Below are 17,311 nucleotides of genomic sequence, written 5' to 3'. Positions count from 1 at the left end.
TGCATGGGCGGTACATGGTCACTACGGTAACATGGGTCCGCCCAATGCCTCCGCCGTCCCCCTAACATGTCCCTGCCCAGTGTGGCCCCCCCCACCCGGGAAGCCCCCGAAAGACGGACCAACCCGGCCACGCACCCCCAGGACCAAGGGCGACAGACTCCCCCACCACAGCACATGCCACACAGGGCAAGTAGAGGACCACAGCCACCGCTGCAGCAGACACCCACCCCAAGACAGGCCCCCACAGCCCCCCACCACAGACCAGGTGAAGCCATTGGGGCCGGAGGGCCATCCAGAACACCCGGCCAGCTCCAGCCCCACCCCTAACGGTTCACCCGCCAACCCCGTCAGCCGGACCAGCAACCCCCCCGCCCCAGCACCGCCCCCAACGCAACCCCCCCCCGCACACCACCAAAGACCCCCCGGAAGCGGGCCACCCCCACGCCGGCACACGGGGCCATCGCGGCACCAGCGGTCACCACCACCAGGCCCAAGGCCCCACAGGTCCACCCTCACACCCGAATCGGCCAAGCCAGAACGGCCCCGGCGAGGCCAGAGGCAAGCATGACCCCCAGCGCCACCGACGGTCCTAAGAGTTTGTGTTCACTATGTTACAAATATTACTCACTTACTTCACATTTGAAATCATTTGTCAGGAACCACAGAGAGAAAGGTTTCATGTCAAGCAGTCTGGAGTTCTGGGCAGTTCTTGCATGTCACTTCCATGCAAAAACAAAACAAAAACATACTAGTGCTCCCTTTTAAATATAATAAATCAATAAATACAAGTAAGTATACTTGATCATTCAGAGATAAGCTCTCAATGTTTCCTTCATCCATTGTTTGATGGTGTTTCCATCTGGTTTACCTCCTTATGCTGGAATTTAAAATACTTTTCATTAATATTATATATATATTCTTTCATTTAAAGAAAACAACAGATCAAATCCCTCATCCAAAAGTGTTAAAATAAACGTATACTTATATACTTAAATACGATAAATATGTTATCTGTATTAATATGCGGAAGTGATAAATGAAATCAATATCTTGAATATTAATAAAATAAATCGCCTACCATGAGCTGCCAATATAGCAAACTTTTTATTGGAATATAAATATATTTTCCTCCTTTCAAACAAAATACGTGTGTGAGTTACATTATAATTTAAAAAGCTAAGTTTTAGCGAACTAGCTCTCGTGTGAACGCACCACAGAAAGTTACATGAAACGCAATGAGTCTTAAAGCAATAATTATATCTTACCTCAATAGACGAGTGACGCGCACCTGGTTCCGTCAAGTTACTGCACAAACGTGAGCACAAAATGCTATCGATCTTTGTCAACAAGTGTGACGTCAATATCCGGAGGTTTGGCGGAAGTGGCGTGTGCGGCAGTTTGAAAACTTTTTAGCTGACGCTAAATTTAAACTAAACTTAACTCGGTCTTTATACAAGCACATCTACAATTGTATTCCATGGCGCTTTTAAACAAACAAGCACAATATCTCATTTTATTCCTGTGGTGTGACGGCTCTACATTCCTGCACGATCAGTTTATTAACGTGCGTGACGTCACCTCTGCAGGATCGCGATTACTGTTGACAAACGTCACGTAGACGCTCATAATCGCAGCTAAATAAGCATATGTCCATAAACGCAATCTCAATGAAAGGTTCTATTTTCATAGAAAAGCGCACCGGATTATAAATAGGATCAAGCGAAACAGCACATCCAGACTTTATTTTACTCATTCATAAAACAATGTCAAAATTATGGAGTTGAAACACCTAAAGATATACAATATAGTCACTTTTACAGGACCTTTTAAGCATGTATTAATCCATGAGAGCCTCTTGACTTCACGCGATGCGTGAACAATCCAAGCTTCAAAAAATTAAAATCAAGTATTTTTTACCGATTTATGTTCATCTCTTGAAGTGGTTCGAGGTCGTTAAGCACAATCGGGGGTAGAATCGCACTGTTGACATTAAACATTTCAAGTGCGCTTCATAGTTCTAGAATTACGGTAGCCAAATGACAACAGCGACACGTCACGTCACGTTACCATGGCAACAACGAGTTAAGTGACGCCTCAAATGTAACCCGGGTCGTTTGAATCCGACGTCGGGGAATGCTCTGTATATTACTGGGTGACCCGGGTAGACGAAAACCGACGTTTTTGTCCCCCCTGTAACGTTACCTTAGGGACGCCAGGGGGACATTGCACGGCGTAGGACGGTATGACGCCTTGGGTATGAGGACGTGTTGGCGGGGCACCACTCCGACAACCAGCGATTAAATGATGAATAGCGAGTAAACATATCATCATTGGACATATTGGGAAGGGGTCCAGAGAACACTACGGAGTCCGACATTGTTCGTGCGAATGCACACACCGACTGAACGTTAACCTTGGTGACCTCCGAGCGACGTAATCGGATGTCGTTGCTGCCGACATTAATAATCATCTTACTGTATTTATGTTTAGCTTTAGCCAGCAGCTTCAAGTTTGATTCAATGTCGCCCGCTCTGGCCCCAGGACTACTCTTGCTGGCTTCGCTAGTTTAACGTTCCGAAGTATGGAATCGCCTATGAACAGAGCAGGTTCCTCGACTGGTGACTTGTCGAGTGGAGAAAATCTGTTGGAAACGCTAAGGGGTTGGTGGTGCTCCGTTGACTTTGGCCGGGAACTATTCCTCCCACGAACCCACCAACCCTGGTTTCCCGGCTGCTCGGGAATTGCTGGAGGACTACCTGCTAGGCTATGTGGCTGTGCACTGTCTACCTGACACTGGCTAGCTAGCGGTTTAGCATCGACAGCGCACAACCGGCTCTCTAGTTCAACGAGCTTCACCTCCAATCTAGCTAACAGGCTACACTTCACACAACTACTGCTATCTCTAAAGGAGGTCGAAGCGTAACTAAACATCTGACACACCGAGCAGGAAAGAACAAAGGAGGGAGAGGGAGAAGGAGGAGACATACTGAGAGGAAAGTTTGACGAATGCGCTCACCGGGAAGTTTTTCAAACTTGTCCTCGGCCCGATTCGACTCCGGAGGATGTTGGTCCAAAAATAAATGTAGATGTTCACGGATGCTCCAGTAATAAGGCGATCAAAAAGAGAAACGATTGTTCTGCTTCGAGCGAGAGAGACGCTGCACGGTGCTCCACTACGATACGACAGGTGATACCCGTGTTCATGTGAGGTCAGACGGGTAGATGTTAGGTCAGACAGGTAGATGTGAGCTCAGACAGGTAGATGTGAGCTCAGACAGGTAGATATGTGTGCGTGGAACCATAAGTAGATTCTGATCCACAGACCTCAGAGCCCGAGCTGGGGTGTAAGGCTGGATCAGATCAGTGATGTAAGGAGGAGCCTGACCATGAATAGCTCTGAAAGTAAGAACCAGAATTTTAAAGTTGATCCTGAAAGAAACTGGAAGCCAGTGAAGAGTTTTAAGGATCGGAGAAATGTGAGTTATCCTACTTGAGCGGCTCAGAATTCTCGCTGCAGAGTTCTGAATCAACTGCAGACGAGACGATCCTTCTTGTTAAGACATGAAAACAAACTGTTACAATAGTCCAGACGAGAAGAAACAAACGCATGGATTATAAGATCCAGATCATGTTGTGACAACATTTTCCTAAGTTTAGAGATTTTTCTCAGTTGAAGGAAACCGTTCCTGGTCAGTTTTCTGCAGTGTTGAACAAGAGACATGTCTTTATCAAATACAACACCCAGGTTTCTCAGGCTCAGTTTGACAGACTGACCTAAGTCACCCAAGTACTGACTCAACCCTGGAATCTTATCATCAGGAGCAATCACCAGAGTTTCAGTTTTGTCCACATTTAGCTGTAAAGTGTTTTCACTCAGCCATTGTTTGATTTCTAGCAAACAATTGACTAAGCTGTTCAGCCTTTGGGGCTCAGTTGGGTCAAAAGAGCAGTAGAGCTGGATGTCATCAGCAAAAATGTGATAAGAAACATCTGGAAATCTCTGAATGATTTTACCAAGGGGAATCAAGTACAGCAAAAACAATAAAGGACCCAGAACAGAACCTTGAGGGACTCCACACAACAGATCTGCCGATTCAGACCTCATTTGATTGGCAGATACACTAAAACTGCGCCCAGAAAGGTAAGATGAGAACCATTCTAACACAGACCCAGACAGTCCCACTTCATCCCTTAGTCTTCTCAGCAGGATCTGGTGATCAACTGTGTCAAAGGCTGACGACAGATCTAAGAGAACCAGAACAGTGAATTTACCAGAGTCAGCCGACACCATGATGTCACTGGACACTTTCAATAAAGCTGTCTCCTTAGAATGATGTTTACGGAAGCCCGACTGAAACTTCTCATGGATGTCGCTCTGATCCAGGAACAAAGACAGCTGCTCAGACACCACCTTCTCCAAGATCTTGGACAAGAAAGGGAGCTTAGAAATAGGCCTGAAATTACTGAGGTCAGTTGGGTCTAAGCCTGGTTTTTTGAGCAGAGGCTCCACAATGGCATGTTTAAATGCATTGGGAAAAACCCCTGTGGAAAGGGAGAGGTTTACCATATTGGTAACCCAGGGGCCAATTACATCAAATACTTTGATAAAAAGCCTACAAGGAAGGACGTCATCTGAGCAAGAGGAGGGTTTCATCTTGTTCACTAGTGCCGAAATATCACCCAAAGATACAGCAGTGAAGGATGACCAAGAGGAGGAGATGGGCTCAGAGACAGTAGGGGTTCCCAACAAAGGGGGAGAGATTTTCTCTTTGATCAATTTAATTTTGTCAATGAAAAATCTCAACAATGCATTGCTGTCAGCTTCACAGAAGACCGGCGTGATTTGAGGAGCAGGAGACACGAGAGAATTAATCGTGTCAAACAAAACTTTGGGGTTTTTCCTATTTGCTGCTACCAGTTTTCTGATGTAATCAGATCTAGCAGTTTCTACCATCTCATTGTAAGAAGTCAACAGATCCCTGAGGTGAAGTCTGTGCACCTCAAGTTTAGTGGACTTCCAGAGACGCTCAGTCTTTCGACAAAGTCTTTCAGACTCAGGAGATCTTCATTTGTCCAAGGGCACCGTTTTTTCTGAATTTTCAAGTTCGATTTAACAGGTGCCACTTGATCCAGTATTTCAACACAATGATCAGTGTAACAGTTAATCAAACTGTCCACATCTGGACAGTCATCAAAGGAAAGATGGTCAAACATAGCAGAAAAACTGTCTGCAGTATCGGCTGAGATGACACGCCTCTGAGACCTAACTTTCAAAGGCTTAGGTTCAGGGATGAAGTCCAGGTTGAACAAGACAAGAGAATGATCACTCAGATGGACATCATGTACAGATACATTAGAAATGTTCAGGCCAAGAGTAAAAACTAAGTCTAAAATGTGGCCTTTTTGATGAGTGGGTTCAGAAACATGTTGCTCAAAATTAAAGGCTTCGGTTAAAGTTAAAAGTTCTTTAGCAGAACAAGATGTGACGTCATCAACATGAAGATTAAAGTCTCCAAGAATAAGAACAGATTCCATCTGAATAATGGAAGATAAGAAGTCACTAAAGTCTTTCAAGAACACCGCCGCCAGAGTTGTTCCGAGCGATCGCAATTGCGCGTCTCATCCTGACCTGTACTCCAGCCCGACTCGATCCCTTGTGGAAATCGCCCGGTACTCGAGAGATCAAACGATATTCCACAGAGTCCGAGTCGATGAGAAGCGGAGCCGGAAACACGTTCACCGGACGTTGGTAGCTGTCGCGAGTGAAGTCCTCCATCGACTCTCTGATGTTGAGAAGAGCATCACGATCATAGATCTGAGATGCTTGAGACATATCTTAAGTGATATGAGCATAAAATCCGGACAAGTAGTCGTTAAAACGACTGTTTTTGGCAATTATTGCAGGAGCTTACGTTTCAAGCAGCCGATCAAAGGCTCACCGGAAGCGGAAGTGTGAGGTCAGACAGGTAGATGTGAGGTCAGAGAGGTAGATGTGAGGTCAGACGGGTAGATGTGAGGTCAGAGAGGTAGATGTGAGGTCAGACAGGTAGATGTGAGGTCAGACGGGTAGATGTGAGGTCAGACAGGTAGATGTGAGGTCAGACAGGTAGATGTCAGGTCAGACAGGTAGATGTGAGGTCAGACGGGTAGATATGAGGTCAGACAGGTAGATGTGAGGTCAGACGGGTAGATGTGAGGTCAGACGGGTAGATATGAGGTCAGACAGGTAGATGTGAGGTCAGAGAGGTAGATGTGAGGTCAGACGGGTAGATGTGAGGTCAGAGAGGTAGATGTGAGGTCAGACAGGTAGATGTGAGGTCAGACGGGTAGATGTGAGGTCAGACAGGTAGATGTGAGGTCAGACAGGTAGATGTCAGGTCAGACAGGTAGATGTGAGGTCAGACGGGTAGATATGAGGTCAGACAGGTAGATGTGAGGTCAGACGGGTAGATGTGAGGTCAGACGGGTAGATATGAGGTCAGACAGGTAGATGTGAGGTCAGACAGGGAGATATGAGGTCAGACAGGTAGATGTGAGGTCAGAGAGGTGGATGTGAGGTCAGACAGGTAGATGTGAGGTCAGACGGGTAGATGTGAGGTCAGAGAGGTAGATGTGAGGTCAGACAGGTAGATGTGAGGTCAGACGGGTAGATGTGAGGTCAGACAGGTAGATGTGAGGTCAGACAGGTAGATGTCAGGTCAGACAGGTAGATGTGAGGTCAGACGGGTAGATATGAGGTCAGACAGGTAGATGTGAGGTCAGACGGGTAGATGTGAGGTCAGACGGGTAGATATGAGGTCAGACAGGTAGATGTGAGGTCAGACAGGGAGATATGAGGTCAGACAGGTAGATGTGAGGTCAGAGAGGTGGATGTGAGGTCAGACAGGTAGATGTGAGGTCAGACAGGTAGATATGAGGTCAGACGGGTAGATGTGAGGTCAGACAGGTAGATATGAGGTCAGACAGGTAGATATGAGGTCAGACGGGTAGATGTGAAGTCAGACAGGTAGATATGAGGTCAGACAGGTAGATGTGAGGTCAGACAGGTAGATGTGAGGTCAGACGGGTAGATATGAGGTCAGACAGGTAGATGTGAGGTCAGACAGGTAGATGTGAGGTCAGACAGGTAGATATGAGGTCAGACAGGTAGATATGAGGTCAGACAGGTAGATGTGAGGTCAGACGGGTAGATATGAGGTCAGACAGGTAGATGTGAGGTCAGACGGGTAGATATGAGGTCAGACGGGTAGATGTGAGGTCAGACGGATAGATGTGAGGTCAGACAGGTAGATGTTAGGTCAGACGGGTAGATATGAGGTCAGACGGATAGATGTGAGGTCAGACGGGTAGATATGAGGTCAGACAGGTAGATGTGAGGTCAGACGGGTAGATATGAGGTCAGACGGGTAGATGTGAGGTCAGAGAGGTGGATGTGAGGTCAGACAGGTAGATGTGAGGTCAGACAGGTAGATATGAGGTCAGACGGGTAGATGTGAGGTCAGACAGGTAGATATGAGGTCAGACAGGTAGATGTGAGGTCAGACGGGTATATATGAGGTCAGACAGGTAGATGTGAGGTCAGACAGGTAGATATGAGGTCAGACAGGTAGATGTGAGGTCAGAGAGGTAGATGTGAGGTCAGACAGGTAGATGTGAGGTCAGACGTGAGGTCAGACAGGTAGATGTGAGATCAGACAGGTAGATGTGAGGTCAGAAAGGTAGATGTGAGGTCAGACAGGTAGATATGAGGTCAGACGGGTAGATGTGAGGTCAGACAGGTAGATATGAGGTCAGACAGGTAGATGTGAGGTCGGACGGGTATATATGAGGTCAGACAGGTAGATGTGAGGTCAGACAGGTAGATATGAGGTCAGACAGGTAGATGTGAGGTCAGACAGGTAGATGTGAGGTCAGACAGGTAGATGTGAGGTCAGACGTGAGGTCAGACAGGTAGATGTGAGATCAGACAGGTAGATGTGAGGTCAGAAAGGTAGATGTGAGGTCAGACAGGTAGATATGAGGTCAGACAGGTAGATGTGAGGTCAGACAGGTAGATGTGAGGTCAGACGGGTAGATGTGAGGTCAGACAGGTAGATATGAGGTCAGACAGGTAGATGTGAGGTCAGACGGGTAGATGTGAGGTCAGACGGGTAGATATGAGGTCAGACAGGTAGATGTGAGGTCAGACGGGTAGATGTGAGGTCAGACGGGTAGATGTGAGGTCAGACAGGTAGATGTGAGGTCAGACGGGTAGATGTGAGGTCAGACGGGTAGATGTGAGGTCAGACAGGTAGATGTGAGGTCAGACAGGGTTAAATCAAACACCAGAGTTGATTAGAATTATTTACTTATTGAACCTTTTGTGGAATCACCTCCTTTGATCGACAACCATCAGTTCTGACACACACACACACACACACACACACACACACACACACACACACACACACACACACACACACACACACACACACACACACACACACACACACACACACACACACACACACACACACACATCAGAACCGTCACGAGGCTTCAGAGAAAGTTCTAGAAGTTCTTCTTCATCTGGACTCGTGGCTCCAGAGACAGTCCTCCAGGGTCTGTCGTCTGGTCCAGCCTCCAGTCCTGTCTCCCATGTTCACGCTCTCTCCAGGTCCTTGTACTTCTTGCGGAACACGGACACCTGGTCCTTGAAGAGCACCGGGTCCAGGCGCAGCTGCGAGTGCACCAGAGGCATGTAGCCAAACCAGCTGAAGGTGTTGATGCACTCCTGCCGCTGACTGAAGTGCTCGGGGTCGACCCAAGGAACCGTCCTGGTGCCCTGGTGAGCCAAGAGAAGGTGGTGAGACTAAGAGCATCGGCAGGATCTCAGGAAGAGGAGTGCCCACCTGTGGACCCGGGAGCTCCTTGGACTGCTTCCTCTGGGCCACTTTGATTGGCGGCAGGTGCGTCGCAGCAGAGACCAGGAAGTTCATGAGGATGTCCTCGCAGTTGCACGAGCGGTCCACCAGAGTTCTCAGGGACTGGGGCAGGTAATGAGTGAACAGGTAGTGGTAGTACCTGCGAACATATGCAGAGTTTGAAACATGTTACCACAGTCCTATGAAACTGCTGTTCTCAGAGCGAACACTAGAGGTCGCTTCAGACTCACAGACCATCACATCAGAAGTTCAACCTTTAACGTCTGAACATTTGTTTCTTTATTATTCAGTAAACCATAAGAACAATCGATACAAAACTACTTCCAAGCTTTTCAACTTAAAAATATATTTTTTTATTATAGAAACTTTAGGATTAAAGAATTAATGTTTTACGATATTAAGGCTTAAACTCAAAAAGATGATTCAATAGAAGAAAACGCTTCAAATAAAGGAAAAATGTTAAAATTCATTTTTTCTTGAACTAAATGTTTTGTTTTGAAAAAACTTTTGATGATATTGTTTTTCATCAAAATCCACTTTCTTTTATTCATTTATTTTATTGTGCAACTGATGTGTTTGATTGACTTTTTAATGTTAGTAAATCGTTTGTGTCATTCTTTTATTTTATTGGACAGACTTGTAGAAAATAGAAAAGCTTTATTCATCCAGAGGGAAACACACTTTCACAACAGCGCAGTTTAAAAAAATAAAGTGCAAGGAAAAAAATATAAATAAAAGAGATAATACAAAATAAAATAAAAAAGATCTTAAAAATATACAATTATTTACAAAATTAGAAATTTATCACTATTAACAAAATACAATAGAATTAAATAAAATAAAAATAAAAACAAAAAAAGTAAAAAAATAAAATAAAACACACGAGAAGAAAAACACACTACGGATTAGCATCAGGATATTTAAAGTAGAGAGTTAAATATCCTGACACCAGTTGGGATGAAGGACCTTCTATAACGCTCCGTCCTACACTGGGGGGGCCTGAGCCACTGAAGGAGCTGCTCCTCCTCGGTCAGGTGCAGTGGGTGGAGAGTGTTGTCCCTGATGGAGGATAGTCTGGAGAGTGTCCTCCTCTCTCCCACCTCCTCCACCGAGTCCAGCGAGCGGCCCAGGACAGAGCCGGCCCTCGTGACCAGCCTGTTCAGTCTCTTCCTGTCCCGGTCCGTGCTGCCTGCTCCCCAGCAGACCACAGCGTAGTGGATAGCAGAGGCTACCACGGATTCATAGAAAGTCTTTAATAGTGGTCTGCACACTCCGAAGGACCTCAGTCTCCCCAGGAGGTGGAGGTGACTTCGGCCCTTCTTGTACACGGCGTTGATGTGTGTGGACCAGTTCAGTTTATTGTTGAGGTGAACACCCAGGTATTTGAAGCTGTCCACCAGCTCAATGTCCGAGCCCTGGATGCTCACCGGTTGATGTGGTGGGGACTTTTTCCTGAAGTCAATCACCATCTCCCTTGTCTTACCGGTGTTTAAGCAAAGGTAGTTGCTCTCACACCAGTCAACAAAGTCCTTGATGACTGACCTGTACTCCAGCTCGCCCCCCCTAGACACGCAGCCCACAATGGCCGAGTCGTCAGAAAACTTCTGGAGGTGACAGCTGCTGGAGTCATAGGTAAAGTCCGCCGTGTAGAGGGAAAAAAGGAAAGGTGACAGCACTGTCCCTTGAGGCACCCCGGTGCTGCAGATGGTCACCTCAGACCTGCAGTCCTGCAGCCTCGCATACTGCGGCCTGTTGGTGAGGTAGTCCATCGTCCATGCTGCCAGCTGTGTCCCAACTCCTGCGTCCTCCATCTTCTTCCTTAGCAGCGCCGGCTGGATGGTGTTGAAAGCACTTGAGAAGTCAAAAAACATGACTCTCACAGTGCTACCGGCGGCTTCCAGATGAGTCAGTGCCCGGTGCTGCAGGTATATGACGGCGTCATCCACCCCCATCTTTGGCCTGTAGGCGAACTGCAGCAGATCCAACGCAGAGCTCACCGTCGTGTGTAGCTCGCGGAGTACCAGCCTCTCCAAGGTCTTCATCAGATGGGAGGTCAGGGCGACTGGTCTGAAGTGGCTTGGTTCCTTCGCGTGCACCGCCTTGGGAACCGGAACCACACAGGAGGTCTTCGACTGGACCGGGACCTTCTCCAGTTTGAGGCTCAGGTTGAAGATGTGTGTGACCAACTCACAAAGTTGATCAGCACAGTCCCTGAGCAGTCTGGGGATGAGTCCATCTGGTCCAGCAGCTTTCCTGATCTTCAGTCGCCTTAATTCTCTCCTCACCTGTTCAGATGTAACAGAGAGAGGTGGTTGTGGGGGGTTGGGCAGCTGAAGTAGGGCGTGTTGGGGGGGATAAAGGTGGCTTGGAGGTGAGAACAGTTGGGGGGAGGGGGCTGAAGCAGGGGAAAAACAGCTTTGTGAAGAGTGGGGGCAGAGATGGAGGGGGGAGGGGGGCCCTGATCAAACCAGTTGAAATACTGGTTAAGTTCAGTGGCCCATCTTTGGTCTCCCCCTGCTGTGGCTCTGGCTCCACTCTGGCCATGACCTGAGATGTTCTTCAGGCCTTTCCACACATCCCTTGTGTTGCCCTGCACCAGTTGCTCCTCCAGTTTCCTCTTGTATTCCTCCTTGGCCATCCTGATCGCCTTCTTGAGCTCTCGCTGGACCTCTTTAAGCTCCTCTCTGCTCCCTGAAGCAAACACCCTCTTCTTCTTGTTCAGCAGAACTTGAAGTTGAGGGGTCACCCATGGCTTGGTGTTGGCAAAGCACCGCACCTTGCGGGTCGGCGTGACGTTGCCCTCACAGGACTTTATGTAATCCGTGGAATGGTCATTGAAGGTGTCGATGTCATCACCATGAGAGAACACGCTCCAGTCTGTAGACTCAAAGCAGTCTCTCAGCCTCTCCTTGGCTTCATCATTCCACATCTTAACAGTTCTTTTCTGTGCAGGCTGTCTCCTCACCATGGGAGTGTATTCAGGTCGCAGACGTATCAGGTTGTGATCAGAGCGGCCGAGGGGGGGCAGGGCGGTGGAGGTGTAGGCACCTTTCACATTTGCATACAAAAGGTCCAGAGTCTTGTCCTCCCGGGTGTGGCACTTCACGTATTGTGTGAAGGTGGGAAGAATGGAGGAGAGTGAGGCATGGTTAAAATCCCCGTTAATGAGCAAGAGAGAGTTCGGGTGTTTGAGCTGCAGGTCAGACACTGAGGCGCTCAGCCTCTCGCTCGCTGCGGCTGCGTCCGCAGAGGGAGGAATGTAAACAGTGAACACAATCACATGTGAGAACTCCCTCGGGATGTCATACGGGCGGATGCCCACCGCAACGAACTCTATGTCCTTAGTGCACACGTTCTTTAATGGAGACATGCGCGGGATCGCTCCATCTCTCATTAATAAACACCGCCACTCCTCCTCCTCTCCTCTTTCCATCCATGTCCCGGTCCGCACGCACCATCTTGAACCCCTCCAGGGAAACAACAGAGTCTGGGATCTTCTCCGTCAGCCAGGTCTCCGTGAAACATAGAAGGCTGCTCTCCCGGAAGTCTCTCTGATGCCGGGTCAGCGCAGCGAGCTCGTCCGTTTTATTCACGATCGAACGTACATTTCCCATGATGATCGATGGAATAAAGGGACGGAACCTACGTTTCTTCTCTTGTTTCATCCGACCTGCTCTGCATCCGCGTCTTTTTCTCTTGATTTCCACGGGAATCGTCCATTCCGCGCTGAGAGAGAGAGCGGTGTTGCGCAACCCCAACAGCTGATCCCTTTTGTAAACAATAGACCCGCTGAGCGTGTCTGCCGACGGAGTTCCCAAAAGTGACGAAAATAGCAGAAAACCGTATGCAAAAGTTGTAAAAGTGGTCTCGTTTTGTGCACAACGGCAACAAGATCCGACCACTCTAAAGAAAAAATTAAAAAGACGCCAAAAAAATGGAAAAAGTGTAATAAAAAGTAAGAAGAAAGAGGGAGCTGTTGTAACCAGCTGCTGCTCGTGCGGCGCCATGTAGAGGCTCATGTTCTTCTGTTGAATTATCTGTGAAATCATGGTTTATTCTTGAGATTCTTCTCTTAATGATGATGTTTAAGTGTTTGAACAGTTTATAAAACGCTTGATGTGTCAGTCGTGGATCTTATTCCTGCCGTGATGAGCTTCATTCATGTCGCAGTATGAAGTGATGATGGACTAGAGCTCAGATGATGGAACCCTGGATTCAGGAGATGTTCACCCTCGACATGGTGAAGAGAGAACCACACGTTGAGCTGGAGCGACTTTACTTTTGAACTCTGTGGCTCTGATGGAGGTCCAGCTGACAGCAGCACATGCCGAGCGTCTGTAACGGAGACTATTGAGACTTGTCTAGACGAACAACAGCTCCACGTCGGCCTCAGATGGAAGAAGTTCTTCAGGTGGTCACCTGTGGTAGAAGGCAGCTCCAGTCAGCACGATGGAGTAGTCGTTGGTCCACTTGGACGTGTAGCCCCAGGCGTGTTTCAGGGGGTCCCAGAAGTGGCTCCTGGGCGGGTAACCCACGATCCTCTCGGGGAAGCTCCTCCACACCAGGAAGGCGAAGTTGACCTGAACGACAAGAGTCAATCCTGAAGCTCCTCCTTCTCGCCATCGTGTCCACAAACCTCACTGGTCAGCAGAACCGTGTCTTCGTCCAGGCTCAGCACAGCTTCCGTTTCTATGGCAACGTGAGGTAGAAACCGACTGGAGGCCTGCGACACAAACATGAGCCATCGGGGAAAGTCAGGACATGAGCGACACACCTGTCACAGAGAGGACGAGATTCTTACCTTCCGTCTGCCGTCCGTCACCGTGAGAGGAACCGACATGGGCGGAGCTTTCTCACTGTTCCAGATGATGATGATCTGCAGGAATGATGTCGACGTTCAATGACATCCCAGAAAACTCAGGTTATTATTTATTACTCGAGGTTATGTTGGTGTCTCAACCAGAAGGATGTGTCTCGCCTGCAGTTCATACAAAACAGCCAGAATTCTGATTCGCTCTCGTAGAAGAACTCACATTTCTCCGATCCTTAAATCTCTGCATTAGTTTGTTTCAGGATCATTTTAAAATTCTGGTTCTGACTTTCAGATCTTTTCATGGTAAGATTTCATTAATTAATTAATAAAACAAGAATGTTCTGTATGCAACAATATTCAAAAGACTTATATGGAAAAAAATGTATTCAAGAATATATATATATATATATAGGTACATTTTTAATAATATATATATATATATATATATATATATATATATATATATATATATATATATATATATATATATATATATATATACATATATAATACAAACAAATTTTGGAGAGTTTAAAAATCTGCATCTTTTTTTGCCAATACTGTGTCAATATTATACATTCTTAACGATACACAACACACATACCAAATATCTACACAACTCTTTAAAGCTGACTTCCTGCAGCACACTGACTGACTGACCTGAGAGCAGGACTTGGACCTGGAGACCACCTGCAGCAGCTTCATGATTGGCTGAGACTGAGACACCAGCGGGGAGACGGCGTGGATGACGGCAGTGAATTCCTGACCCGGAGTGACCCCTGGATTTATGAAACAACACAACAGCATTTCTACCACTGACCCTGACACATCTTTGGGGGGGACGCGTGTGTGTACCCAGGCCCAGGTAGTAGAACGGGAAGTGGGCCAGATGTGTGGAGTATTCGGGAAGAACCAGCAGTCCTCCAGGCAGGAAGTTCCACATGTACTTGTTCCTGGACGCGTGAGAAAACACTCGGTCCTTGATGATCTGTGCGGAAACAAAACTTGAATCAATTTGTTGCTCCACCAGATGGCGCTCTCAGCCGTGAGATGTTTCTCTCTGGAAACATTACTATTAGAAGGTTAAGAAGTGAAAGAACCGAGAAAGTGAGGCTTCATGAAGCTTCATCAAGAGTTTTCACTGATTGTTGGTCGATGATGATCAACATGATCTTATCTACTCACACGGTTGAAGTTGTGTCGTTCATTTGTTGTGTCAAATATGTAAACAACCCTTAACAGTCCAGGTCTCTGCTCTTCTGATCCCTCCTGCCTTTATTATTATTAACATTATTTTTAATGTTAATTTTAGTAATTAGGTCAGAATATTTGAATTGTTATTTATGTAAAATTAAGGTCAAATAAACTCAGTAACTCCAGAAGCAGCTGTGGATCAATGACATCAACAATATTGAATATTTCAAATGTTGTTTTTATTGATTAGTTTTGATGTGAAGATCAGAACAACCTTCCATCTGCATAACTGATAACCTGACGCTTCGTTCTACCCTCACTCGTGAACAAGACCGTGAGATACTTGAACTCTCCTCCTGTAGATGCTCGTCTTATTCATGAACTCTAGCCCATCGAAACATGTTCTGACCCACGAAGGCTCGTCCAGGTCCAGACGATTTTTAAGATGTCAATGATTTTTTGCTCAAATCAAGCACATTTAAAAATAATAATAATTGTTTCAAATAATATTCCATAAACTGAACAGATTAAGTCGCACGACTGGAACGATTCCAATGCCGAGCAATTAAAACGAGACAATTCCCCGCCAGGAAATGGTGAGAAGGGACTGTGCGCTTTACCCCGTGACCAGAAGAACCAAGAAAGCTACAAAAGACTTGAAAATGTTATTAAGTTTGAATAGTGTTTCTACTGGAACGTACGTCAGAGCAGGAGATGTTTGACAAGCGTTGCAGATTTGAGACTTTTTGACAAAATAGATTCATTCGTCATTACCTAATTTTTATTCTATCTATTTTTAGTCTATCTAATCTAATTAGCCACAGCATTTATTAAGATAAATAAGATAAAATAAAATAAAATTGTAATATTTTATATATATGTTTTTTTCAAAACATCTTACTTTACAGAATTGACTTAAGAAAAAGTTTAGAAAAAAAGGTGTTTTGTTGAAATGTGAATGAATAGAAATACATTTCCGCCTGGAAACATTTATTTATTTCATTGAAGCAAGATCTCAGAGATGCTTCAGGACTTAAAACAAACATCATTTCAACTTCATCATGTTGACGTGAGTCACTCAGACTGTTGACCAGGTTACATCATTTACTCTTCAATAGTTTGCTTTAAAATTATTTAAAAAAAGTTGAAATGGAAAAAAGCTTCTGAAACATTGAACAGGTGGTCATAATGTTATGGCTCAATGATCCGACATGATCGATACCAAAGTCTCAAACAAGACATTGATCGACCGTTTGTGTAGTGAAGTTGTCTTCTCCTCTCGCTGTCTGTGACCTCTGACCTTCAGGGAGACGTCTCACTGGTTGATATTCGACTGCTCTCCCCTGATGGTAGACCTGTATCTCTACTGACTTACTTCCTCTCTTTTAGTCTTTGACTTCGACTTCCCAGAATCTTCATTTTCTCTCAATGTTGTTTCAAGTGGTATGTTTTTTACTGGAAAACTGTCAGGTTAATTCTAGAAATAACTTGAGCGAGAACTGTGTAGTATTGATAGTATTGATAGTATTGAAGTGTAGTAAGTATAGGGTTAAATTTGATCAGAACGACCAGCACTCTGGTTATTACAAATATTACAATGTAATATTTTAAGAATATACCTGGAATAATGGAGCACCACCTTTGAGTCTTAGTCCAAAGGAAACTATTAAAATTACATGGATAATATTATAATTATTATAATTTACTTTGGTTTTTTAGTGGAAGCAAAATCAAACAAGAAGGAAAAGCACTATACAAATATTACTTACTAACTTACTTACATACAAATCCCCCTTTGGTCATTGTTGGGAAACCGTCGCTGTTTGTCCATCAAGGCCAAGGTTGTTGTAGGTCGAATGTCATCCAACTCATCCAAGATCGTCCCATCCTTTGTGGTTCTTGTACCATTGATAGACATTTCCAAACATCTCTTTATTTAATTTTAAATTATTGTATTATATTATTTATTTATTATTTTAGTTAAATTAGTGTAAGTATTACTAGTAAAAGCAGTAGTATAATTAGTAGTAAAATAATTACAAGTAGAATTAGTAGTATAAGTATAAGTACTAGAACGGTAGTAGAAGTAGTAGAAGCAGTAGTAGAATTAGTAGTAAAAGTATAAGTAGTATAAATAGTAAAAGGAGTAATAGAATGAGTAGTAGAAGTACAAGTAGAATTAGTAGTAAAACTAGAAATAGAACATGATGGACAGTAGTTTTTCCAGAGATCTGGAACTGTCACCAGTGAGTCCAGCTTCAACCACAGAGCCCTCCTGATCAACCTGTCCAACCTGTTGACACTCCTGTTCCCAACCCAACACACCTCAGCACAAAACACTGCCTCAGAAAGTACAGTCTACTCTGAACTTTCTTATACA

Source organism: Callionymus lyra, chromosome 3 (assembly GCF_982586985.1).
Source record: "Callionymus lyra chromosome 3, fCalLyr1.hap1.1, whole genome shotgun sequence".
NCBI lineage: Eukaryota > Metazoa > Chordata > Actinopteri > Syngnathiformes > Callionymidae > Callionymus > Callionymus lyra.
This window is presented reverse-complemented; position numbering follows the sequence as displayed.